The 27,378-nt window shown below is 42.2% G+C and overlaps 1 long non-coding RNA gene across 3 annotated transcripts in view; it reads right to left on the bottom strand.

The window, feature by feature from the left end:
* The window catches only part of LOC141370106 (uncharacterized), a 223,151-nt gene that overhangs the window by 33,497 nt on the left and 162,276 nt on the right, over positions 1–27,378 (bottom strand). For 2 of the 3 annotated variants that reach the window (XR_012373856.1, XR_012373858.1), the window contains exons 5-6: positions 4,970–5,010; positions 3,398–3,575 (exon numbers count right to left, since the gene is read on the bottom strand). This is a non-coding gene — a long non-coding RNA (uncharacterized lncRNA). Of the gene's footprint in view, positions 1–3,397; positions 3,576–4,969; positions 5,011–27,378 lie in introns of those variants that run through there. The other variant, XR_012373857.1, reaches the window with a different exon arrangement.

The raw sequence follows: 27,378 nt of genomic DNA, 5'->3' as shown, positions 1-27,378 counted from the left end.
AGGAAAAAGTAACCAATATACATATATTTTAATATGTGTTACCAAACGCTTAAGTAACAACAGACTGCCCTGGAGAGACAGGAACCATAAGGCATCATCCTACCTGGCAGATCTCACTCACATCATTGTGTAATGTGATTTGGGCTGAACCGAAAGCTGAAAATTTTCCTGCTAGAAGTCTTTTCATTTACGTGATATTAACACTGTATAAATGCAAAACAGTATTTTGCAATAAATGCTCATTCCAATCCTGTATGCAGTACCATCCTTAGCCCCAGAAGAATCTTGGCCAGAAGAATCCATGGCCAAAAGCACATGGCCACTAGGATCCCCAAGTCCCCTTCTGTATCATGTTCCAGGCATCAGGACCCTAATGTTCCCTGTTCAAACAGCCCAAGCTCACGTACATCGGGACTGTGCAGAATTTGCCCCCAGATACTTGCCCACCCTGCAACAGACAACCCCAAGGCCCACGAGGCAGGGTGTGGAGATGTAGACTCAGTGGTCCACAAACAGGAATGCTAGGTCCATGCTTCTGTTCATGCTACCTGGCCAGGCGAAGACCTCTCAAGAATTTGGAAACTCAAAATTCAAACCTGGCCTTCAAGGTTAACATGAAGGTGTATTTCTCAGAGTAAGAAAACTGTTGAATGTAATGACAGTTTCTCAGTTTGATTTATAACTTTCAAATATTTAGATATACAGGATGTGACCTGCATTCACATTCCGGCCCTGGGCACCACAAAAAAAGCAACGTGGTGTAAAGAAAACAGGGTCAGGGCAGGTGGCCAACGTGAGGGTACCAGGCCAGTAACCAGGAGAACCAGAACTCAAATCCAGTTCTCCACAACCTCAGTGTCCCCTCCCAGAGCCAACCCTCTCCCCGCAACTCTACCACTCCAAAGGACCAGGGCGGTCTCTGGCTCATGTTGGGATTACATCAACCCTGAAGAGTTGAGGCCACCAGTCCAGGAACACACAGGCCACTCTCCAGCATCGTGTGCTTCCTTGTCGCCAATACCACGGGAGCCAAACACAGGCAACTCTAAACCCAAATGTTTGCTCTGCGTGTGCGTGCTTGTAGCTCCCTGCAGCGCACACAGAATTTATGCTAGAGGTAAGCAAGCAGTGACACATGCCTCAGGAACCTCACAAGATGCAGCCTGAGGCTTCTGAAGATACATCTTTTTACAACTCTAAACCCAGAAGTGCATTAGTGTTCTTGCAAAACAGGCTGTGCGGCAGTTTAGAAAGCCCACATATAATACCCTCATAAGACCTGTACTTAGAGATCCTTTCATCCAAGAAATTCAAAGTACTTTACAAGCTCAGAGCCATTCAGCCAAACACTCCAGGGAGGTATGCAGGTGGCCAGGGTTATACTCATTGACAAAGAAACTGAGGCAGGCTGACAACCTTAAGTACCGTTCTTTAAAAACAGTCTGTGCTTTTGGAAAATGAATGGCTTTAAACATCCACAAAAACACACCACTGATATTGGGGAGGGGGGACTTGCACTACGAATTTAACAAAATTAAATACTACATCACAGAAATCTTTGCCTTGTTGTACTTCTTTTCAACCAAAAGGCCAAAAATGTATGCTCTGTCAACTGCAAATAGGATCATTAAATTTGAGATACTATTACCTTTCAAAATGCAAATTCCACAACCCCAAATTTTAAGACAGAAATTCCCCCTTCCCCCCAATAAAATTAGGCTTTTACACCTTTGGCCAAAAGGCACTTAGCAAAGGTGATTAGCATGTTCTCTCTAGTCTAGATAGAATCAATTTCAAACCAAAGAGATTAGCTTCATTTGCTTTGTAGTGGGAGGTAAATGACCGGAGGGAAGTTGTCTGAGATGGGTGGAGGAAGAGTCCTCTTACAAATAAGGAAGATTAGGCATTCAGGAAGAATAAAACATATAAAGTAGCTATTGTCATTACCTTCATATAATCAAAACAAACTCTGCGTTGAAAACATGTGTCTCAAAGTTCTATTCTTAATAATCCAACACTTAGTGAGTGCTTATTATATGCTTACCACTGTTCTGGGTGTTTAGAAGTAAACTATTTTATAGATGAGGAAACTAGCTCAGAAAAAAACTGATCCACACAGTCTCAAAGAGCTTACAGTGGCACTGGAAAAATAATCATTTGTTCATTCAGTAAGCTGAACTGCACAGGATCTGAAATATGAACATTTACATCAGTGTCTCCCAGGAAGCTTTTCATCTAATGGAGGAATGTACAGGTGAAACAGGTTTCCAACAGGCACCGAGGAGACACAGGATCAAAGCAGTGGAGGCAGAACAGAGGGAGCTGGGGCAGGGAAGAAGAGTTTCCAGAGAGGAGGTCCATTCCAACAGGCAAACTGGTGGCGGGGGGGGGGAGGAACTTTAGACTGGTGGAAATGGCTTATGCTAATGCACCAAGACATTCGAGAAACAAACTCAGGTCACCTGGGTTGTATGGCTACAGAGAATGAGGATACATGAGAGGAGTTAGTCAAATGTAATCTGGGGCTGGATAGGTATGGAGAGACAGGCATTGGATATCAAGAGTTAAGACATAGACAACGATAAAAGTAATTAACTCCTCAATAAGATAAGTTTCCCTGAGGAGGGTGGGGGGGAACCTCCCCTGGATCCTAGCACGGTGGTTTCTGTTTCCTATTGTTTAAAGAATTGACTGGTATTCTTTCCTCACCAAAAGAGCTAGCCCTTTGATAATGGCTTTCAGGCACCACTGTGGGTACATAACTTACATTAACTTATTTCAGACAAACCCAGAAAGGTAAATTCTATTACGGTCACTGTATTCTAATAGAATTGAGGCATAATGATGTGCCAGAACAAATACCTGCTAAATGGGACTTTCTGGGCTTCACGTCCCCAAAGCACACCCCAAACTGAAGTGCAGAATTACTACTAAGGATTTCCGTTCTAATTACCAATACTCCTTCCTCCCATCCTGTGCACCCTCATCATGCAAGCATCATGGACTCCCCAGGAGATGACTGTGATAAGCTCATTAACACTATCTCCCCATCCATCACATAGTATCTGCCACTTTCTTCCTCTGCTCAGTCCCATGCAGGGCTAACTGCCAACAAGAACCAATGTCAGGGCCCTTGGGTGGCTCAGTCAGTGGAGTGTCCGACTACTGATTTCGGCCCCAGTCATGATCTCAGGGTCATGAGATTGAGCCCCACGTCCAGCTCCATGCTCAGCATGAAGTCTGCTTGAGATCCTCTCCCTCTGCTCCTCTCCCCACTAGCACATTCTCTCCCTCCCTCCCTCTCTCTCAAAACAAAAACAAAAACAAAAAACAATGTCAAAGGTGCCAATGTACTAATTTAGCTGCTGAGACACCAACAAGGTCACTCCACCTGTTGTCCACACCACCTATTCTTATTGCTGCCAACCCCAATCCATGATGGAGTTACTGGTGTCACTTCACATGCTCACTGTGGCACACAGATATTGGTCAATCAGTTCTCTTCAGTTTCTGGATTCACTTTTAACACTGTCCAATCTCCGTAGATTTCCAGCATGATTCCAGAAGGCGTTCAACTGTAGAATAACCCAAAGCATTGTCAGCATGCTCTCCTTGAAATCCTCCTCCCCTCCAGGACATTTTGAAGTTGGTTTTACATACACATTCCTCCACTGGTTTACAACCTCCTTTAGACAAGCGTAGGAGATGCATATATTTCACAATTCAGGTTTTGAGAAGATTTATAAAGTACTTAGAATGGTTCATGGCACATAGTAAGCGCTCATTAACCATTATCATAAGCATTATTCTCAGATATGTACACTTAACATACAGTTATGCTTTGATTGACTAAGGTACCAGCAATGGTTACCTATCCTTTCAATATTTCTTGTCCAAGTCAACTTTAGTCTTCCCATAGAACAAGGTCTTTCCCACAGGTTCCTCAAACAATGACAAAAACAGACCCCTGGAAACCAAAACACCAGGCCTCTAGACTTGCCCAGACAAGACTGAATTTAAGAATATGAGTAAGCACAGATCAGGCCAAGGCCATACCACCGTTTACAACTAAAAGCTTTCCCGCATGCATTTAAAACTACCCATTGAAAAGGACACGACGCACATGCCCATGGATGGGCTAGGCTTCTGAATGATAGTACAGACTATACAACTGACCAAAGAGCCCCCTCCCACTGACCCTACAGACAGATGGCCGAAAAAGAATCATGGCAACACGGTTTGCATTTTGGTTGACATGGTGACACAAATCCAGCTAATATCAGACTGTGTGACCTCACCCCAGGATGGGAGCCAGAGGTTTCACTTGAGATCTCTGCATTTATCAGATCTGGAAAGCATTTCACTTGCTTTCTCTTTTGGCAAAACAAAAGGTAGCAGGGACCCAAAGAGGCAAGAAGGTAGAACCACAAACTGTCCAGACTCCATTACCCTAAATTACTGGATGAATAAATATTCCTTATTCCAGTTTCAAAAGAGGGTAAATAACGACTAAAAATATCTGATCTTCATCGAGCTTTTAATCTCCTCTTCTCCTCCTATATCAGAGGAAGAATATTCCATGGCTTCCTCACCAAAGGGTATCCCTTCAATACAGCCTCAAGCAAACCCTGTTTCCTTCTTCTACCTTTATACCCTTTTTCTGTCACTCCTCAGTCCGTCCACTGCAATCCATTAACCATGACTGAGCCCAGCATCCTAGCACATCCCTTCCTCCCAGTAGGCCTCAGTAGAAATGCCAAAATCACACTCATTTTAGACATGGTCCTGACTCTTGCTGGTTGAATGATCTCCGGCCAATTTCTTCATCTCTCTGGGCCTCCGCTTCTGCCATCTATAAAATGGAGTCTATCTCTGCAGCCCCAGCACCACCAAAATCCTCCCAAGTCATGAGCCCACAAGGTGTCCCACCACGCACAAAGAATCATGGGAGACCAGACCCCAGTCTTACCATATTGGTGAAAGAGCTGTGTCCTTAGAGGTGGGGGCCACCTAGGGGGAAAAAATTAAGACAACTGAATATAGGAGGGGGAAAAAAAGCAAAGAAAAGAAACACTTCATATCTTATCCCCCAAGTGGAATTCAAAGGTGTGAGGGCCCACAGCACAATGGACAATAGCTGGCAAGGAGCCCAGGGGTACACCTGAAATCTCACCACCAGCGCAGAGTATTTTCGTATCTAACGTAACCAAAAAGGGAAAATTAGGGAGATGCAGTGGTTTTTTTTTTATATATTGGGGAAAAAAAGAAAAAGAGAATATAGCACCGACTTTACAAAAAATAGTTTGAGTTTTATTTCACTACTGATTCTAAGTAATTTTAAGTGTTTTTAAGTGTTATGAGAGTTTATTAGGTGCTACAAAGCATAGGCAATCAATAAAAATATGTCAATTGAATTGAACAGCTCTCTACTCTTTCTTTTTAGGAAAGATGAGGCTGGGGCCAAAATGTTCCACTCTGCTCCCTCCTCCTCATTTAGTGAATGTCCCATGTGTCAATAACACACATTTAGAAGCTCCAAACAGAGGAGCCCATAATTATGACCACATATATTGAAGAATTTAATCAGTTAATGTCTCAGGCTCTACCCAAACACTGACAGCACACAATCAATGTAAGAAGTTACTTTGTAAATTGGATTTCTTTTTTTCCCTTGAATTTGAGATCTAGAAGCCTGTGTGGCTTGACTTCCCTGGAAAATTTCCAGATTTGCACGTCAGTTTCAACTTTGTAGATGGGGCTTTGTTTCTTAAAGACAATAGTGAATGGTTTTGCTACTGGCTATTAAATCTGTTTTTAAGAACAATTTAGATATTCTTTGCAAGAGGCTTCTGTTATTTCCATCATGTTATTTTATTTTTGATTTTTCGTCTTTCTCCTCCATTTTAAATCCCCTCTCTTGGTGGCATGCCTAAGTGCTCAGGTAATATACATACAAATGCTTCAACCGACAGATGGGTAAGTACTATCTCATGGTGCCCATACTTCTTAGGGAAAAAAGTACCCACAACAGAGTGCAGTAATTCTATCCCCTCAAGTGCTATAATGATCCCTGCAGGGGGTAGCTGACAACTAAAATTGCAGCACAATGGATATATAAATTAAGGCTACCAATAATGCTTGACAATACAATGAACTAAGTTTTCTAATATTCCCATTTCTAATACACACATTGCATAAAACTGGAAAAATTACTTTAAAACCAGTGGCAACATCAAACTTGTTAAACCATTTTTTGCAAAGTCTGTGCTATACCCTCATTTTTTTTTTTTAAATAAATGGTTTTCATGAATGAAATACATACTCTAGGAGGGCAAACCTCCAAAGAGAGATCTTTTTTTAAACAGGAGGACTTTTCAGCTTTTGTAGGTTAATCTCCATAGGCACAGGATACCTGGAAGCTCATTAACAACCCATGTTGAAGACATCTTTACTAAAGTGCTAAATCCCAACTGGGTATCTTGTCATTAAATTTTAAGACATGATTATCCCCATTTTATGGCTGAGGAAATGAAGGCAGAGAGAAGTCAAATAATCTGCCCAGGGTGACATTGCTAGTAAGTGGTAGAACCAGAATTTAAATCTGAGAATTCCAGCTCCAAAGAATTTAGCTACTATTCAATATCACCCTGGTAGTGGTACTCAAGTCCCTACTTATTTGTCCTAGAAAACATCTTATTCTAAGACCAAACTAACATGGGTCCAAACCTGAGAGATTTAGATACAGAAATGACTAGAAGCCCTGAACTTGCGGATTCCTTTGCTTATGAGACATTCTTCCTGTACAAAGCCCAGAAACACGGTTCTAACAAGGGTCCCCAACACGGTTCTAACAAGGGCCCCCTGAATTATGGGGATCAGGGAGAGCCCAGGACTGTCTATCCACCTGTTTACCTGCTTTCAGTTATCTGGAGATACTCTGCCTCCTGAACTGTGCATATACTAAGGAATGTCAAGGCCATCAATATTTATATCACATGAACCTGAAGGTCAGTTCAAAAGGGTACCAGTTATTTATGGGAATGTTTTAGTCACCTCAGGCAGAGAGGAGAAAACGAAGAGCTTGGAAGTGTTCCCATGTTACCTTCATCTTTAATAGAGGAAGTCTACTGCCAACCACGAAGACATTCCAAAGTCAAGGGTAAAATGAGTATTTTTAACACAAAAATTTCTCTTGTGGCAGTCACTTTTCATGAATTTAATGCCACCAACAAGTCAAAAGATCTCATCACATGATACAGTACCTGAAAACTCTCAGAAATAAGCCAACTCCAAGGCAAGGATAGACCTTAATTTGAGGGTGATTTTTGTTCTAAATGTGGTATCTGTCATTTATAAAGAACATGAAAATAAACAAAACCCAGAAGCCTGTATCTAGAGTCACTGGTGATGAAACAAACCATTTGAACACTACCAGATGCCCCCATTCTACCTCTGTATTTGCTTGTTTAAAAAAAAAAAAAAAAAAAAATCCCATGGATAAAGCCCTCTCCAAGGCCTGCTAAACCCTTTTGCGCTAAATACACATATCTCACCCCCACACACACAAACACACAGACGGGAAAAACTCTATCCCCCCAATCCCCCATTTCATCACTTCAAAACTGGAATGAAGTACATATAAATAAAAATGAAAGATTCAAAGAAACAGGCTAATTTTTAGTAAGCTCCAGAAAAGATAACACTGCTAAATTTGTCATTACACTTCTAACATTCAATAATAGGAACTCACAAAAATAATCTGAGTCCTGTAATTAGGCCACTGCATTTCTCTGATGTCCCAACAACATAAGAATGTCAAGCAATAAAAGCACAGGGCGAAGATATACAAAATTTAAGAGTACCTACATAATTTAACCAGTGTTGATACACTCACTTTTTTAATAGAAATCTGGAAAGAGTAAGATGGGAATATTCAGAGGACTCTACTGCTTGCACTGAATGAGTATGTCCAGAGAGTATCAAAAACTGTATACTCCCATTTGAAATCTTCTGGGTTTTATCTTCCTGTTTTGACTAGAGGTCTCTTGGCGAGGGCCTGCGGTGTTATAGACCATCCCATTACTCACCCTCCCCCACTGCCCCACTGGAACAGGAAGGAGGTAAATCTTGGAGTTCTGCACTTCCATCTCTTAATCATACACACGAATACCCCTCAAAGCAATAAACCTGTCTTTCACTGTGGTGCCATGATTCACACCTAAAACACAGCGAAGACAGGTAACTCAGAAATGCCATGCCCAAAGAAAGGTATCTTAATACATTAAAAATAAGAACACTTCGGCAAGCTGGTGGTGTTTCTTCTCAAATAAGACATCACACCAGCAAGTATATCATTCTAATTAAGAGTCATCAGCCGTGTTAAAGGCAAATTTTATAGAGCAAAGCTTTCCAAACAGAACATTTCAGGACTCAGTACCCTTTCTAAGCTCTATTAAAAGCAAACATCTATATCATGTTAACCTACTTGGGCATGACTTTAATTAGTGGAATTGGCCCTGTTGTTAGCATGACTCTCCTCTCATAAATTTGTCAGGGCAGAAACATGACCAATCCTAAGTTGTAAAATGCTATCTAATTTTATGAAAGAACTCTTAATTTTACATAGAAGTGTTTAAGAATCAAAATATACCCATCAATTCTAAGGAAAAAATATTTGAAGAATAGTCAGAGGATTCTTTTATTCTGAGTCAAAAAAAGGGAAAAAAAAGCTTCTTTTCAGGTTTATGTGAATTTTCTAAGTTTGGGTGGGTTTTCCTATTCACTACAGCAGTGCACTGCTTTTATTTATTTGTCTTGTTGGGGAGAGGCAGTAACAGAAGTGCATAGTCAATGCTTTTAAGCACATTAAAATCTCTCTAGCTGGGGAGTAAGAACAATGCCTCCCTCTTGCCAAGCAAAAGCCAGCAGCCAACAGAACAAGGCCAAATGATAGAAAACACCTCCAGCAGATTCTAACTAAACTTTTTTGTTGAGTTTGCACCATTATTATCAGCTGCCCTTCACAACAGCCAGCGTGTTCCATGAAATTTCCTATCAGCTCAGTATCAGTATGATAACAGTACAATGGTCTCCCAGCTCCTAGATTTGAGATGGATGAGTAGATGCTAAGGAGGGCTCTGTCTGCAAGATTTTTTTTTTTATATTTGACTCTCTGACCTTTATTTTATTTCATTCAAAAATTTGGAACTAAAGCTCACGTCGGGCATTTAGAAATGCATTTAGCCACTCTCTCCCGGCAAGAACCAGACCAGGCTGACAGACAGCTTTTCTTTAACTGCTTTTCAGCAAAATGGCCGCCTCAAGGATTAGCTCTGAAATGGCTGAGGACAGAAATGATTCTTAGGACAAAGAAGGACACTTTTTTTTTTTTTAAACAGCAGTGAATATACAGGATAAAAGCATTTTTTAAATAAAAACACCGTGATACACTTAAAAAAAAATAGAGTCCTGTAATTGGAAAATAGATTTTATTTCTTAAAGGATGAACTCAGTGCTACCACATTTTTAAGGTTGTTTTATTTTTTTACTGATTTTAAAGAGCTTTCTAACAAGATTATATGCCCTACATGGTAGGGCCAAAAGCTCTTTGACTGAATTTAAATGAATTGTGGTCAGCTCAACTTTCAACAAAGGACTCTCTTATCCACACTCCATTAACATCATATTAAAACGAAAGTATCTCCTTTGACTTTTTGGTTTTGCTGCTGGAAAACACCAATAATAATGCCTTCCCCTGAATGTATATGCATACAAAAGTACACTCTCTCTCCGATAAGCCTATGTTAACATAGCTGGCATCCATAGTAAAGAACAGGGACACATATGTTCCTTAACAAAAGAATACATCTTGATGACCGTTCCACCCCAAAACAGGAGTTCCTGGGATTATTTCAACCTTACTCCTGGCATGAATTATTTTTTGAATGACTTTTTTTTTTTTTTTTTTTTTAAATCACAGTGGTGTTATGTTTTACTTCCAGCTTTAAAACCATGCAAATGGAAGAAAACCAATCTTAGTAAACATTCCCCCGACTATCATCAGGTTTAGGAGAATGTTATTTCTAGACCTAAAGAACAATGCAGTATAAACCACAGATGCTGGTGCCTGTCAGATATGAAGTGTCCAAAGATTAACCCACAGCAAACTATCCCTGCACTGCATTCCAGGGTCACTTAAATCCGAATGCAAGGAAGACGCCTTTTGGCTAAAAATGTAGATGTCAGGCAGCTGCATGTCAGACTTTAAAAATGATCTTTGGAAAATCTCACAGGCTTATGCTATCCTAAAACAGCAAATACGACTTTTTCTTTTTTTAATGTAATACCAGTAAACCACATTCAAGGTCAGAAAAAGTCTACTTGGCCACCTGAATAACTCTGCCATATTTGGTATCCAAAATTAAAAGGCAGAGATTTTAAAGTAGTAGTTAAAGGCTAGATTTCGATATGAAAACTTAAAGGTGGGGCAAGGCATAAGCCAAAATACGGACAACTCACTTAATGGCATTTAGTCAGCTCATTTGTTAAATATACACATATTCGTACACAGTCCACAAAATAGTACTCAATTTAATCAAGAATGGCTAATGTCTCAATCAGACATATACTGAGTGATGATGTATGTTTTAAACAGTCCCAAAATTGTTAGGCCTGCCTCAAGTAAGCTGACACCTAAATATTGTTAAAATTGTAAAATATATGAAGAGACATGTAGAGCGAGGATTGTGCTCAGCAAAACATCACTAAATTAGATCCTTAAATGGGTCTTGCCTTTAAAATGCACCCCCATCAGACACACATTCACCCACCACACAGAACACAACCAGAGGCGCCTACAGCCAAAATGACAGCCCAGCACTCTGTGGGTTTTATAAATGGTGGTTTGAGATTTAGGTTTTGTTTCTCTATATAAATAAAATATCCATGGAAATATTCTCCTGACACTAGAGCAGCACAGAAAAGATTCACAGACCAAGTGGTTTACCAATTTCTCTTGATCGAAGCCGAAGACCAGCTAGGTCAGGAGTCCCCTCTACCTGCCACTTGATTATGAATAACCAGATATTAAGCTGGTTTTATTGAATTGCTGGGAAATGTTCCCCCTCCCACCACCAAGTTCAGCACTCAAAATGAACCATAGATACTCAATTTCAATGAGGCACTAACAATCTTCCTAGAAATAAAGCCATCTTTCTCACGTCAACATTTTTAAAGGGGAGGTTGTGGAAAGAGGGTTAAGAAGGAAACACAGACTCACAGGATGGGTGTTAAGGAGGAACAGAGGAAGGAGTAGAGTTATTCCATTACTCTGAGAATACTGCTTAGGTTCAATTAAATTCAGACGGCAAAACAAGTGTGAGTCTAAGAGGTTTGTGCTCCAGTTACCAGTATGAATAGAGCTTACCAACTGAAGGGAAACTTTGCTGAAAGTTATCATGGTTTACTGATGAGTACTTTTGTATTAATTACCAAAAAAAAAAAAAAAAAAAATTTAAGCCCATCACAGATGCTGTGAATGGCTCAAGAATTAATACAAGGAAGCATAAATAGGTCTCTCTATCTCTGCTTGGATAACAAGAAGCTCTTCGAGCTGAAAAGTTCAAAGAGGGAACTTGTTATCCCAGAGCCCTAAATCTATAAATCTTACAGCTGACATTTCCCAACCTAGGGCAATAACAGATTAGAAGATCAGGAGGGGCATTTCTATTCTTAAGGACAGAACCAGCAGCTGCTGTCCCCATTTGGAATACTTGGCTCATGCAAACTTGTTTACACATTTGGTGTATTCATATAATTTGCCAATTTGCTAGGCTTGACACCAGTAAGATGGCTGGACATTTGCTGTTGTCCATTTGTTGACTCACACTAACTCCAGGCCTGATGCCACATAAAAAGAACCTGGCTAGCTAGCTGGGCGAGGTCTTGATAAAAGAACAAACTAAGTCTTGATTTCTCTTTTTTTTGGGGGGGGGGTGGCCAGAGGGGGTCAAGAAGTATCATTTTTTTTAATTATTCTAATAATCCTTTTATTTATCCCCTCCTCTTATCAAAGCTAGATTGATTCCTAGAATGTTTCAATAAATAGTCAAAACCACGACTCAAGTCAGGCACTTTAGGTAAAACAGCTTTAGGTATTTAGCCCCAAGTGAGCGCCAGCTAAACAAACAATTAACCTGAGAACGCAAACACACAGCCAGTCTCATTCATTCTAGCCCGTCATTGGGCCAAGCTTTTCTTGCTCTTGAGAAGCGTAACTTCAGGGGCTTGCGTCTTTGCTTTTTTCCCTCCCCCTTCTCTCACCCTGAGACAGCAACGAATCCTACATATATCCATCAATTTGTGATCTTTAGAAAGAGACCAGTGGTGGTCTTTTCCAGTTGTAATAGTGAATGAAAATCTCTAAAGTTGGTAACAGAAAACTATGCATTTAAAAAACATTCTTACTACGTTGAGTGTATTTAAATATGGCCAGACCCTTGGCTCACTCAACCAATACATACAAGATTTCAGGAGCATCAAGAAGCCCTACTGCTCTAGAACTCTCTTCTTTAGGCTGCGTGTCAGAATACCCAAATCCCCAACCATTGCTTAGCGTCCTAGGTATCAAATCCCCTGGATAAAATACCTATTACTTCGCATCAATTTGCTTCATACAGGGATACAGTGACCAAGACCCAAAGGGCAGAAACAGTTAAACAGGTAAACCACAGTCCAAGTGGGGAATGGAACAAAAGTTGTATTGAAGGAGAGAAGCTTATAGCTAGTGTGGACTGGGCCACCAAAGACAGTAGGGGGACTGAGGACGTAAGAAGGAAGTCGAGGAGAGCCTACCAGAGCACAGAGAATTTTAGTCCATATTGAAGTGAACAATGGTGAGACTTGGCTTCCTCCAGCAGAGAAGATTCTCAAGATTTATTTCCTCATAATCTGCACCATCCATCAGGTAACACCAACATGTATTTGCTAGAGAAAGAGGGAACAAAATCTTGCTTGTCTTGCTTGGAATTCTGCCATCTCTCCCTATGCCCTGGGAAACTGCCAACCCCTTGCGCCTAGAACCACCGGTACCTCCCCTTCTTCCTATTTGCTCTGTTTGCTCACTCTTTTCTCCCATCCTTTCATAAAATTCCAGGAATAAGAATTAACATCCTCTACCCAACTAAGACAGGGACAACCTTTTTGAAACTCCATCCACCAAAACTCTTTACGTTGAGGAAAAGTGTTGCTCTGTTTACTCATAGAGAACAGAGACTTTTAAGTCAAAAAAAAAAAAAAAAAAAATCCTCATCTATTGATTTTGAGTCCAGGCTTTATCCCCCAGAACCAGTCATTTCTCACAGTTGCTATTCTGGCAAAGTCACTTCTCTATTTCGGTTGCAGACCAGCATTTCAAAGCCTACCAACACATTAAAATATTAGCTTTGTGAGTGAGAGGACATCCAATCAGAACTCAAAGATTAGGGTGAGCAGAGGGTCAACCAGGGCAGGCCTAGCTCCTACTGTGTGTCCAAGCAGCATTTAACATTTCGATAGTAAAATTACAAGAGCCTGGGCCATAGCTCAGCAGACTCTCGTGCCCAGTTTGAAATGAGAGCCCAAGTCATGTCCTGAAGTTTATGCATTTGTGTTTGGTAGTCAGGCAAGCTCTCCTAAGAGGAACATTCAGTTCTCACACAAAGCAATTTCCCTCCAGCAGAGAGCCCTCATGTCCCCCCCAACACTCCCGCCCCGAGAATGGGACAGAGGCTCTGATGAGGCTCAGCTCTAGCACAGTTGGAGCAGAAATGCCCAATGCCTTTTGTGATTCAATAGACTATCACTTCTTTATGCATCTAAAGCTGCAAAGGAAGCAGGAAGCAGGTGAAATAAGAGTTCCAAGGAGTGGGAGGGCGGCACAGATCCCCCAGACGGGGGTCTGCCGTGTGGCCGGAGACCCTTAGAAACTGGGGTGGAAGCAGGAGAACATGGTGGTGCTCCCCACAAATTTAAATGTGGGAGAGAAACGGGCAAGTCACAAAGCTAGCATCTAATTAGGTGAAAAATCCATCCATTATGGCTAAATAGGCCATAAACAGTTAATTTTACATTTTTTTCTACCTTTTCCCTCATTCTTTTTTTACCCCAAAATGACAGTACCAGTCTACTCTGTTCACAGCTCCACATTAGCTTATTCAACATCAAGCCACTGAAGAAAAATCAGAGGTAATTTACTCATAAAACCTTGGTGAAGCTGAAGAATAAATTTTGACCTTACTCAGGGATTATCACACTTCCTGGGAGTTCTGTCCAGCCTGAAGCATATCCCGGAACATCATCAACTAGGTGGCTAATACGATTCTACCTTTGATCAGGTAAAGGTCTAAGAGTTTATTACCTTTCCAGTTTAAGACAGCAACATTTTTACAAATTCAGTAAAAACACACACAAGACACAGCATCAACGTGTGCTCTTATGTCTTTTCTCAGGGAGAAAACGAGTGAGATTTCAACAGGAGAGGCTGAGGACCACCAGCAAGGGACTAGGCACAGTGGGGCTTGGAGACCCCAGTCCCAGCAGGTGGAGCAACACGAGCTTGGCCATGAACTGCAGGATTTCTGTCATGTCCTCTTCACCTGTCTAGAAGGTACCGTATTATCATTGTCCTTCACAGCACGAGAAAAAACAAATTGTACAGTTAAAAAAAAAATGCTTTTATAGCCCAACACAATGGGAGACCCACTTGAGGTTTTCCAGCCACTCAAGTTTAAAAAGGAATTGAAGATGGACCCTTCCCTTCTCTACCGAAAAATACAACAAGCATAACACTCTAGGGAATAGTACTTCTTAAGTTCTAAAGGAAAAATGTCTTTGTCTTTGAGCTCTGCTTCTTTCCATTAGTGGACTTCTAGACGCTTCTGACAGCTATTCCATCTCCTGTGCGTACCCTATTCCTACACCCGGCCTTGCACCTAGCCATGACTCAGGCAGAGCACTAAAGCCAACACCGCTTGTTTAAGAAAGAGAAAGTTATCTGTACGCCCAGGTTTGTAGCAGTATTATTCACAATAACCCAAAGGTAGAACAACCCACATATCCATCAACAGACAAATGGATAAATAAAATCTGGTAATATCCATGCAATGAAATAGTGTTTGGCCCTCAAAAGGTGTCCTTCCTTTGGAGGACTGGTTAATATTCAAGCTACAACACACAGAAACCTTAAGGACATATGCTAAGTGAAATAGGTCAGTCCCAAAAAGCCCAACACTGTAGGATTCCACTCACAGGCGTTATCTCAAATAGACAAACTCTTAGGAACAGAAGCAGAATGGAGGCTGCCAGGAGTTGGGGGGGGGGGCGGTGGGGACGGGGAGTTATCATTTAATGGGTAGCGAGCTGCAGTTTTGCGCGACAAAGAAGTTCTGGAGACTGGTTGCTCAACAATGTGAATTAACACTCATTTCAATCACTAAAATAGTTGCTGCTAGTATCGACCTTGCTTTAGAGACAAGGAAATTGAGGCGCCGAGTGAGGAAATCACTTGTCCAAGACCACAATTACACACTGATGGTACAGACAGTGCTGAATTCATGGGTCACCCCCTTTCTCTCTCTCTCACACACACACACCACTTTGTCTTTCAAAATAATCTTCCCTCAGCTTCTGTAAGCCGGCTTTTCCCATCCCATTCCCACTAAGCTCCTCTCCTCAGAGTCTCCAGGTACCTCCACATCACACCTGCCATTCTGTGAATGTCTCTTACTGGGTTTTCTCCTGGTCATCCTCCTGCTTGTCTGACCACTCCTTCCTTATCACATTCCCAAGAAGTAGATGGTCTTCCCCAATTTCCACCAAAACAATGGCTAATGGATAACAAAATGAACGGCTAAGTAAGATTAACTGTAGCTAATTTAACAAAACCACAGCGTTGAGGCTTGTAATAGGTTCCAGAGTCCTCCAGATGCCCATTCTCCCGAGTTGTCACTTAGAGATAGGATTCAATTTCACTTACTTTACACCTCAAAATGCCTAGTGCAGTATTTGGCACATAATAAACCCTAAGATTTCATTTAATCTTAATATAGCTAAATTCTCACATTCAAAACCACTTTCCCTAGTATATGCTGCCAAGTTCCCAAACTATTCAACAGTCCCCTTCCTTCCAGTGCCACTGAGGGGTCCTACAGACGCTCCATTTAACAGCTAAAGAAGAAAGAAAACATCTCTGTTCTACTTCCCATGTCGTTCTCAGAGCCCTGCCAGGCCCCCTGGTCTAGAGAGACCCAGGCAGGTTATTTTGTAGGCATTTCTGAAAGATGCTGCCCCTCCCTGACTCTCTACCTCAACTGCTATTCTTGCCCTCAGAGGGTCCCACCCGAGATAAAAGCACTGAATGAGATTAAAACATTCAAATAATTTTCCTGCATTTTCTAATTGAGTTAAATACCTGAAACCCTAATGAGAAAATCCAAGGACGCTCCAGAGGTGTGTGCATGTTCAAGTCAGCTAAATTTTGGTGAAGAGTAAATTAGGTTAGCAATACATTAAATCCGTCTTGGTATGTCCCAATGACTAGAAAGTCACAAAATGACACAGTTTCGTTCTTTGTTACCTTCCCTTAAAGTCTTTGCTTTACCCACTGGCTTCTGTAAATGTTTTCCATTTCACCTTTTTTTTTGGATAGTACATTCTGAAATCTACTTCAGATCTCTGACTTCACAGATGTTCTCCTATTAGTTCTGTCCTCAGCATAATGGAATGTTAATGTTACGATTTACTCCACAAAAATCAATGGTGTAGCCTTCACTGGGTAAATAAGCTCCTCTGGTGGCTATGGCTAGCCACACAGCATTAGATTTGAAAAGGGACTGCTTCAAGAAACAAAAATCCATCCTAGGGAATTCAGAGCTTTCTAAAATTAATTTTTTTCGTTTGCTATAGATATTGAGACTAATGGCCCACGTCATTCCATACACCCCAAAAAACAGTGAGGGAAGAGATCCTTAATTAGCCTAAAACATGAACAACACCCAAATTATGGCAAAACATTAAGATAAAAATTCAACAGTGAATGATCATCACTGAGTTGGGATGGACTTTGGCTAGTCCAAGAGAAGAGCTAACTTTTTTCTTAAGTCTAAGAAACAAACAAAAAACCTAACACAAAACAATAACCAACTGGTAGATCCATTTTGGACATTCAAAATGAAAATGATGGAATTCAAAAACCAATTTTTATAAATTTTTTTGACAAATAAAAGGTCTTTTTCTTTTTTTAAATAGCGGAGGTATATGGTACATGAGGTTGGTTCAATTTTTTAAGATTGAGTAGATTTTTTTTTCAAGGACCACATTGCTTTTAAAGATTAAGAAAAGCCTTTCCAGACTTCCGAGAGTTATAGCAAACATTTTCTATTTTAACAGGCTTGTCTTGAATTATATGTGTATTCAGAGTTTAGGCTTTTTCAATTTTTTTGTTGTTTTTTTATAGAACACTTGTGTAAAATCATCATTACCAAGCCAGAAGGCTCTTCTCTCCAGGAGACAATTGTCTCTAAAGCTCAAGTATCTCAAAGGGACAAACTCCACCCAGAAAACACTGAAGCACAGGAAGGGGTGTGTGGGATGGGTGGTGAGCAGGCCTAAAGTAGCCCAGAGGGAAGGAGTACTTTATCTCAGTCTTACTTGAGACTGGCTCCCCGGGTAGTAATCAAACAACCAACCAACTTTTAGTCGGTTTTATTATTGTTCTTAAATTCTCTATAGATGATGAACCCTCTTACTGCCTGTATTTGGAACTGAGAATACCTAGTGGCACGCCATTCGTGAAGAACACATCATACGGAATATAATTATCACCACCACCTCCAGGCAGTCTTCCTGACTGCCATCCTCCCCGCCCTCCCAGCTCCTCTATTGGAGCACTTGTTAAAATTGCATTTTCTGTTTATTTTTCTTTCTCTTTGTTAATGATGAGGTCCTTAAGGTCACGGACTCTGAAATGACATAACCACGATGACCAAATGCCTTGTAGAGTGCCTCCAAAAAACCGGTTCTCAACAGAGCCAATAGTTTAAGGAAAATCCACTGAGCATCTGTCACTGACCAGGCCCTGCCCCAGGCCCTGCGGAAATGGCAGTGAATAGAATATATGAAAATGCTAGCCTTCCTCAGGCTTACACTCAAGTCATGTTCGCATAGATGAACATTTCTTCTTGATGGCTTAGAAATTTACTCAATGAAACGAAAGGGAAAATATACATATGGCCTGCTTTTACATAATTCCTTCAAATTGTCAAAGTCCAAGCCTGACTGCAAAGAAAAATGTAGAGGCCTGGAATTATCACTTTACCCATTAATTAATTTCCCTTTATCAATCTCAAAGGCATGAGACAGGGTCCTTAAGTTTCCATCACACCACTAAGCCCACAAACTCTTAACATATCCCTTGGATGCAGCCCACAATTATCCTCCAAAACTGAAAACCATGTTGGGAAGGTATGTTTGAGGAGGACCAATCCTGCACAACCATCCAATACTAACAACTATTACATGTAGAACATAATCTTCACACTCCTTTCATATTACACGTTGTCTCTTTTGAACCCTCAAAGAGCACATGAAGTGGATAGTTTAGAGCTTCTCTCTCCTCTACAGATGCCTAAGTGGAAGCTCAAGGAGTTTATGTCACTCGCCTAATTTCACACAGCTGGTAAATTACAAAGTCAGACTTAAAATCAGAACTACAGACTCCAACATCAATAGTTATGCTCTAACAACATGACAGCATCTAGGGGCACCGGGGTGGCTCAGTCGGTTCAGTGTCCGACTCTTGATCTCAGCTCAGGTCTTGATCTCAGGGTCATGAGTTCAAGCCCCGCACTGGGCTCCACACTGGGCATGGAGCTTACTTAAAAAAAAGAAAAAGGAAAAAAAAGTACAGCTGAAAATGGCATTGGAAATATACAGAACACCCAAACTCAACATGATTCTCTGGCCAACACTGCCTTCCTTACTTACACACACACACACTCCCCCACCCCACAATCTAGAGACCCACAGGCAACCCCACAAGTCACTAGTGATGAAGAGGACTCTCTCTGCAGTTATCAGAGATTAAACCTTCCTGACAATTTAGTCTTAAGTAGTTTATGTAATTACCTCACTCGTTTCTGGATCACTGAAGGTGATCTTTCCATGTTACTAACTACATGGTCAAACATAGCAAACCCCATCTGTGATCTCCTGAAGGATCAGGACACACACATATTCCCCATTTATCTCCAGCCCTCAGTACATCTCCTGACAAGTAGCAAGAGTGATCAGCAAACACTGAATGAATGAATGAATGAATGACATTACTACACTAGCAACTGTGAAAATGAGTTTAAGAGCTTTGGTTCATTTTTCTGTTTCTTTCCAGTCTCCTATTAATTAATTTTGAGCCACTTAAAGGCAGAGATGCTCTCTGTCTTCAAGTATAAATCATGTACAGAACCCCAGATGGTGTCATGCTTGTGTGGCATGTGTGTTGCTTCAATATTTGCTCATTGATTTGTTGCTCAAATACCACTACTGAGTCATGTTTGTCTGGCAAATCAGGCAATTTTAATAATTAGTGTCTGAGGTGGGAAAGTGCCTTTTTATTAAAAAAAATTAGGGGTAAACATGAAGTATGGAGAGTGATACTAGTCTACCTGGAAGGATGTTGGATGCAAATAGACCCTAGCCCACAAAACAGAAAGAAAAAACTTCGTGTAGATAAAATCTAAATGTAACATCACTTTTATTGCTTTTTACGTACACACACACCAAGGAAGCATGCCAAGTAATACAAGTACCCTCAACACCTCTGGGAGCCTGAGGAATCACTTTCTGTTTACTTGCAATGCAGAAACATCAACTATTGCTTCAGGAAAGGAAAGCAGCTCATTCTCCAGTCTACAATCACAAATTTTAAAAATTGTTCTCAACCGAAGTACATGCACTCAACATGTTAGGTCGAACGAGGGATTTTAATAAACAGAGCATCTGATGAACTGAAGACTAACCAGTCTTCTGATGGGGGCGGGGGGACTGGGGTGGGCAGGAACAGTACAGATCATCCAAGTCAATCTCCCATCAGTAAAAGCAGGCCTTTATGTAGTTATCACTGAGATCGTCAGGAAATGCATTAGTTAGCCCATGTTTCGATGCCATAAAAAATTTTTCTCTGTTGGTAAAAAATTTTCAAGTAGTTCAAGATCATGCTTTTGAATCAGAATTTTAAAAGTAGTGAACTGTGAGGATGTTGTCCTAGAATACGGAGCCAAATGTAAACAGACCACAGGATATGCCTGGGAAGGGACATTTTAAAAAAGAAAGAAGAAATCCTTGATCTATTTTGCTATCCTATATTTCTCCTAAGAGATGCTCAAAGAGAGCACATGTTGATTAAAGAGTTGGGATTTGTGCATTCTGGTTACCTGAGGTTTAATTTTAGCTTCATTGAGAAAAATAATTCGATACTATGAGCTCAAGCAGACTGCCGCCAAAGGCAATGATGTTGTTAATGCTTAATTGAAAACTCTTCTGAATTATTAATAGCATAATTTCTGCCTTCAGATAAATATTTATTTCAATTGAATCTTGTCCAATGTAAAATTATACTGCCATGACAAACTAGCAGAGTCTTAAAAGGTACAATAGGTTTACATGATTTCATACAAGAGACACAGTACCGAAAACTAGGGTATGTATAAAGTCTTTTTTATAAATCCCATCACGGCAAAATGCTCTAGGTTAATCCGTCGGTCTAAAGAGTCCCAGAATGCTCAGACCATAGTCACGACCACCACCTACATTATATTTCATTTGCATTTCTAAATCTTTGACTATCTCCCTTTCCAAAGGAAGAACACTTTATGGGCTCTCTTTTCCAAGAACCTCTTTCAAAAGACACAATTGAAAAGCACACAAATGGTAAGCAGTCCCTACCCCACATGGAGCGTACGTTCCCATCAGCCAAAACCAAGTAAATGTATATAACGTCAAAGCGATACACAGACAATGGGGCCCCAGCAGCACAGTGAGCAAAGGAGAGGAGTCTGGGAGACTGCAGAGGCAGCAGCAACGGGCAGTGAGACCACACAGAGTCTTGCAGGCCAGCCGTGTGTAGTGAATGCTGTTGTCTACCATCCAGAAACCCCTCGGGGACCAAGGGACTTACTCCTCCGGGGCCTGGAAAGCCTGCTTGCAGACAGCAGCCAGTGAAGTAATGTCCATGAGCAGCATGACAAAGGAAACTGCCCACCAGAGTTTAAACCCCCTGCTTGGGTACATCCAGCAACCTGGAAACGAAGGGTGCAAGAGAGAAGTCTGAAAGGTCATCCCAGCTTCAGGGATCACTGTAACATCAGCCGACCCTTCTCCTGCCACCGCATCAAAGCTCAACCTTTCGCTCTGTGCAATCCTGCTTCCCGAGCCCCTCAGAGGTGTTATTCCCTGGAGCCTTCTTCAAACCTCCCACAAGCACATTCCACGCTGAGTCCATACCCTGGGGAACCCGACCTATAGCTTCGGGGCGGGTAGGTGCGGGTTTGCGCTCACTTTCAGGGAAATGAGAAGTCTCTAGAGGTTGAAGCAAAGGATAGCATACTCTGATTTGTGGTCTGGAAGGACCACCCTCACTGCGCTGTAGAGAGCAGATCATCACAGGAGCCAGTAGGCCCCAGGAGGGGGCGGAGCAGCAGAGACAGTAAGAAGGAAGCAGAAACCCAATGTCACCCACAGAGGCAGAGCTGACAGGCTTTAAAGTGGAAAATACGAGAATGTGGCAGCTCCGGTCCTCCTAAATTCGCGTCTCTAGACATAGAGGCCCCATACACACGGCCACTCTTACAGGTTCAAATTGTCAAAACCACCACAGCCAGACTTGAACATGTATTTCAACTTTTTATAAAAGAGAGGTGTAAAACAGCACCCAAAATGTAGTTTAAAAGTTAAATATTCAAGAAGCAGATGAATGATACAAACTCACAACTGGTCTCCCCACGTAATTCTTCTTCCTCTTTGGTTCAACAAGCCCAACAGTGCTACCTAGCCAATCACTTCGGCTAAAAAGATGCAAGCCTTACCCCTCCCTGGTGGCCATTCCCTACAAACACCACACCATAACCACCAAAAAGTCCCACCAGTTTCATCTCCAGATACTTCTCTCATCTTTCTCTTCCTAGCCACGCTCAGTGTCCCTGCCTTAATTCAGGCCTTCCTCCTGGATCCCAGCTGGATTTCCTACTGCAGTCTACCATTTCTCAATTCCTCTCATCCTCCACACGACTGGAAGAGTCATCTACTATCATACACACCTCAACTATAAATAGGAACTCTAGGTCAAGATCTGACCTTGGCTTCGCTCAACAGCCTTCCCCCCACCCCACCACCACCCCCCACCTCAGAGCTCACTGGTATTTGACGACTGTAGTTACCTGCCTATCCCAGGATGGTTAAAACCAAGACCACCCCTCTGACTGGAAAACAAGCCCCTCTTCCTAGATTGGATCTTAAAGAATGAGGTGGGGTTAATGCAATGAGAACATTTTCCCCAAAAGTGTGCCCCCCTGGAATGGATTATATTCCCTGACCACGCTGAACCGAAAGCATCTATTTCTGCACCCACCACCACTGGACTCCAAACTCCTTGAGGGCCAAGACCATTTCATGCACATTTTTGAGTTCCAAAGGGCAGCAGAGTGTCCAGTAAATGACCGGGGGGGGGGGGGGGCCTGGACTTAACTTCTATCCTTGCCTAATATTTTTATTTATTATTTATTTTTTATTTTATTTGAGAGAGAGAGAGAGCACGCAGGAGTGGAAGGAGGGACAGAAGGAGAGAGAGAATCTCAAGAAGCTCCACACTGACGCGGGGCTCGATCTCAGGACCGAGATCATGATCTGAGCTGAAGCCAAGAGTCAGACACTCAACCAACTGAGCCAGCCAGGTACCCCTAATATTTATATAAAGGTGAATGGATATTTAAAAACAAAACAAAACAAACAACAAAAAAAAACCCAATACTGACAGTGGCAAAAAAAAAAAAAGCCAACTTATATACAACAGAATGGAATTTTAAAACAACTAAAAATTTAACAAATGCCAGAAGTATTCCAGCTGCAAATATTTAGGACATCCTAGTCTCAATGTACTGTCTCCTTCTAAAGAATAACATGAAACACATTATTAACTACTGCTTATGGTTCTCTTCTCCCAGAAAGCAACACAAGCAACACCCCAACAATGAATGAAAATGAGACTCTTGGATATTTATTCTGGGACTTTATATATGGTGGAGGCATACACAGAAAAAGTTACAGAATTATCTTTCTGGATTCTTTTCCCTAAAGTGTTCAATCTCTTCTTCCTCTGCCATTCCCAGGGTTATAATACTTAAAATAGAATTGGTGGTGAACATGGGTATAAAAAGGGAGTTGTAGTCAAAATAAAAGTATTAATCCAAAGGAAGTTCCTGTGTTAATAAGTCCTCACCACTAGTGATACACCTTGCCATGAAGTTTCTAATGATTTTAATTACATATTACTTATGCCAAAAGTACTGAGCAAGAGAAAAAGGGAGCAGGAGGGAGGGAGAGAGAGAAATAGAAAAAGCAAAGGCTTTGGTCAAGTCCACGTGTGCCCGTCTAGCCATGCAGTCATGTGGTTTCTGCTGGGCTCTTCCAGAAGGGCATGTCCTCACAGAGCTCCTAGGAGCTCCGGCGGGAGGGGGACGCGGGGAGCAGCTGTGTGAAGCGCCGGGGCCCTGAGTTTGGTCGTGGAGTCAGCAGACACAGCAAAGATTCCACAGGGGGGAAAAAAAAAAAAAAACCACCAAGGGCAGAAGGGGCCCAAGTTCTGGGAGACCCAGTAGTTAGAGGAAAGCCTTTTTTAAACTCAGTGGAAAAGGCACACACACTGCAGGCATCAGTGTAATTACCAAAGCCACTAGGCCTGTCTGCCAAGCTGGGCTGATGTGGCCTCTTGACCAGGTTTTATTCTTGGCTCCCGCGGCCCGCTGGTCCCTCTGCTCTTCCTGCTCCTACATAAACGAGCTCATGCTCGCCTCTTGTACTACAGACCCTCCGCTCTCCATCTTCTGCTCGGTTTTGGCAGCTACTCCGAATGGTAGTGCATCTGTGAAATGGACCAGAGCACTCCAAAATTCTACCTCAGGGTCATTTAAGAATTTGTCTCTACAATTTCCCAAGACTATTACATTTTCCTACCAAATATACAAGCGCGACCCCCCCCACAATCGCTGAGTGATTTGTGTTATTTGTGTGCTCTAGGCAAATACCCGTCATTGTTGCAACACCAGAGTGGGAGGCGGAATCGAGCTGGCTTTTAGTGTTCTCCTCACTCTCCCATCTGTCTCTGCGCTCTCTTCCATGGCTCTGTGCTAACAACTCCCAACTTTCTCTCTAGACTCAAATCCTGACCCAGAGATCCAGGGACCTAATGGACATTTCAACTACGAATTGCTTAAACTTGCTTAAAACTCCTCTTCCTCTGGCCAACGCACTTCATCATCCACTGGTTTCTCCCGCCTCCCAAGGGGAGGCATCCTCGACTTCCCTCTTCAGCCTCACAACCAGTCAATGAAGCCACCCTGCCTATGCCAGGCTCTACTGACCAAGAATAGATAAACCTCCGTCAGATTTAAGTGTGCTTTCTGAGTGTATCTCTCTTCCAGGCTCGAGCAAGCCATCTGCATTGGAGCGTGCACCCACTGTGTGCATGTAGCAAAAGGCCTTTTTCATTCCTTCAGATCTCCCTCCAGACCGTGCCCCATATCCCAATTTCAAAAGCACTGGCGTGCATCAAACAGGACCCGCCTCCTTATATCTTTGGGAGGAAAAAACTAATTGCCTTTCCGAAGCCACTATGTAAAACTCTTCTCAAGTCAGAGCTTAAAAGAGCAGTTCCCATTCCACAGCAGCAGCATCTCCAAGGAAAATTCAAGAATGAAACAACATATTTCATAAAACCCAAAAGAAACCCAATGAGTCAGTTAAACAGTAACAAGTCGCAAAGCCAGAATAACCTGGATGGAGGCTTAAAGAACAAAGTTTTGGTGAGAAGAATACAAAATAAAGTTACGAATGGTGCAAGTCCCTGGCTGAGACTGATTGCGGGTCTCCTGCAAAGAGACACCTGCACAGCAGCTCAACATTGGTATTTGTTCAGCCTGTCCTCAACCTGCTGAAATACAGCTCAGACAGAGGGGTGTTAGGAGGAGACAGTTCCTTAAGGCCAGACTTTCAATGCAACTCCAAGTAGAATTTTCAAAGAATAAAATGCCTAACTCAAAAGAGCAGGCTTACAGTTTTAGCTCTGATCAACTTTGTTAGAAGACTATTCTCCGGTCAGTGGCTACATCAGAATGAGGTCTTTTTCCTTCCTATCTTTGGGGAGCAGAATCACTGCTCTCCTGACCCCACACAAGGAGTGTTGATCATAAACTTGGGGTGCCACCTGACACCCCAGAACCCAGTGGCAGATGGAACGACAGAGGTGGCAGAAGCTTCTTTCTATCATAAAATTCTTCTTTCCCCTGGGTTGATTACTCAAACTCTAAAGCCTCCTGCCTCTCCCCCCACCCCATTCCAGCCCACTCACATTTTCCTTAGGCTGATTGACTCTAGGAAAACAAGTATTGCATTATGCTTGACTCCCTGGAATGAGATCAGTTCTAGTTTCAAATTCCCTTCCAGAACAACCCCAAGGCCACAGACCCCGTAAAAATCCCAGCTGCTCAACGGTGCAGAAGGCCTGAGCTACGACAAGAAAGCATTACTTCAGTCATAATCAGCAAATGCGTCCTAAACCTGGACCGGCATCCTCACAGGTCTGTTCCCCAGCGCCAGGCAGGAACACGTCTGTAAACAACCCAGTCTCAGCTCCTCCTCCCAAGGCTGCAGTGCAGTGTTCCGCGGTGATTTTCTCCAACTGGCACCATCTGTGCCTGCCCGGCCAGACGTGCTGACAGAGCAGGCTGCGTAGACCATTACTAATCTACCAGGGTCAGCAGGGTCAGGCCTGCAATGTGATGCCTATAGATTTCAAAGGCCGGCCTTCCCTCTGTGCCAGCTAATCAATCTATGTTGAAAAGCAAGCACATTTTTATTCTTCTTTTAAATTTCAAAGAAAAATCTCGTTTTAAAGTTCTTTGGGTGAGGATCGCTTGCATGTAATCAGGGTCCTGATATCAGCTGAGTTGTAGGAGATCTTCAGGGCAGGAGGCTTACCCGCTGGTCCTTTGCCAAAAATGGGTGACAAGGCCAGAAGGACAACTTTCCTCCCACAAGGAAAGCCTTCGAAGCAGCAACACAGGGGAAAGCCAATGCACATCAAGATTCAAATTCTACTGCAAAGTCACCCCTCCACCCTAGGGGAATCTGCAGGATAGTAAATGCCAACAAGTATCCTATCAGGATCGTAGTGTGTGAGCCTGGGCAGTGTCCCTTGGGCTGGTGAATAAAAACATAGCATCACCCACCTTCCACTTGAGAATTCACCCACCAGGGTTCCCAACGGCTATCAGCTGCTCATCAAGTGCTTACTGAATGTCTACTGTGTGTGCCAAGAGCTTTACATTCCCTGGTGCTTCTCTAAGTTCTGTCTCTGGGTAACGGGGATACTGTCTACAGGAGACAGAGAGCCCCATGAACACAGGACGTCAGTCCTGCCTTCAAAATGCCCATCAGGTCAGCACACATTTATTTCAGGTGTGTTGCAGTAACTAAAAGATCTGTTAGATGATTTTGTAAATACAGTTTTTGGTCTGTCAAGACCAGCTACTGTCATCATTCCTCTACAGATGGTATGTTATTCTAGATCTTCAAGTCCTCCAATGACTCAATCTGCTAAGAGTCAACCAACCACCACAAAACGAAGACATCACTACAAGTTCCAAAGAAACCAGATCTGTATTTACAATGATTAAAGGTTTAAGAAAATTAAGATAAGTGACCTCATCTTCTTCCTTTTGCTTAGATATCAGTTTCTCCACTTAACAGAGTTTAAACTGGGCTAAAAAGGTCATCATCAGGAGGAATTTGTGGGGCTACAAATATAGTGAATAATCCCTCTAACCCAGATCGTTTTCCTTGGAAGGCTTGTGAAGAAGTGGGCAAGGAGGTTCACGGACCTGCCGTGGGCACCTCAGCACCATCAGAAGAGGAGGTTCCATGAGTTGTCGAGTCATTTCTTCTTCCAGTTTTTCCAGATTTCAGGCAACTATGGGTAACCAGCCTGGGAACACATCCACTCCCCCCGGCTCCTCCCCTCTCAGGGTGGCTTTACATATCTACAAGTCAGTCACACCATCACTTAGCCTTTATCTA

Source organism: Callorhinus ursinus, unplaced genomic scaffold (assembly GCF_003265705.2).
Source record: "Callorhinus ursinus isolate GAN/ISIS: 27379988/994484 unplaced genomic scaffold, GSC_fseal_2.0 scaffold26, whole genome shotgun sequence".
NCBI lineage: Eukaryota > Metazoa > Chordata > Mammalia > Carnivora > Otariidae > Callorhinus > Callorhinus ursinus.
This window is presented reverse-complemented; position numbering and strand designations above follow the sequence as displayed.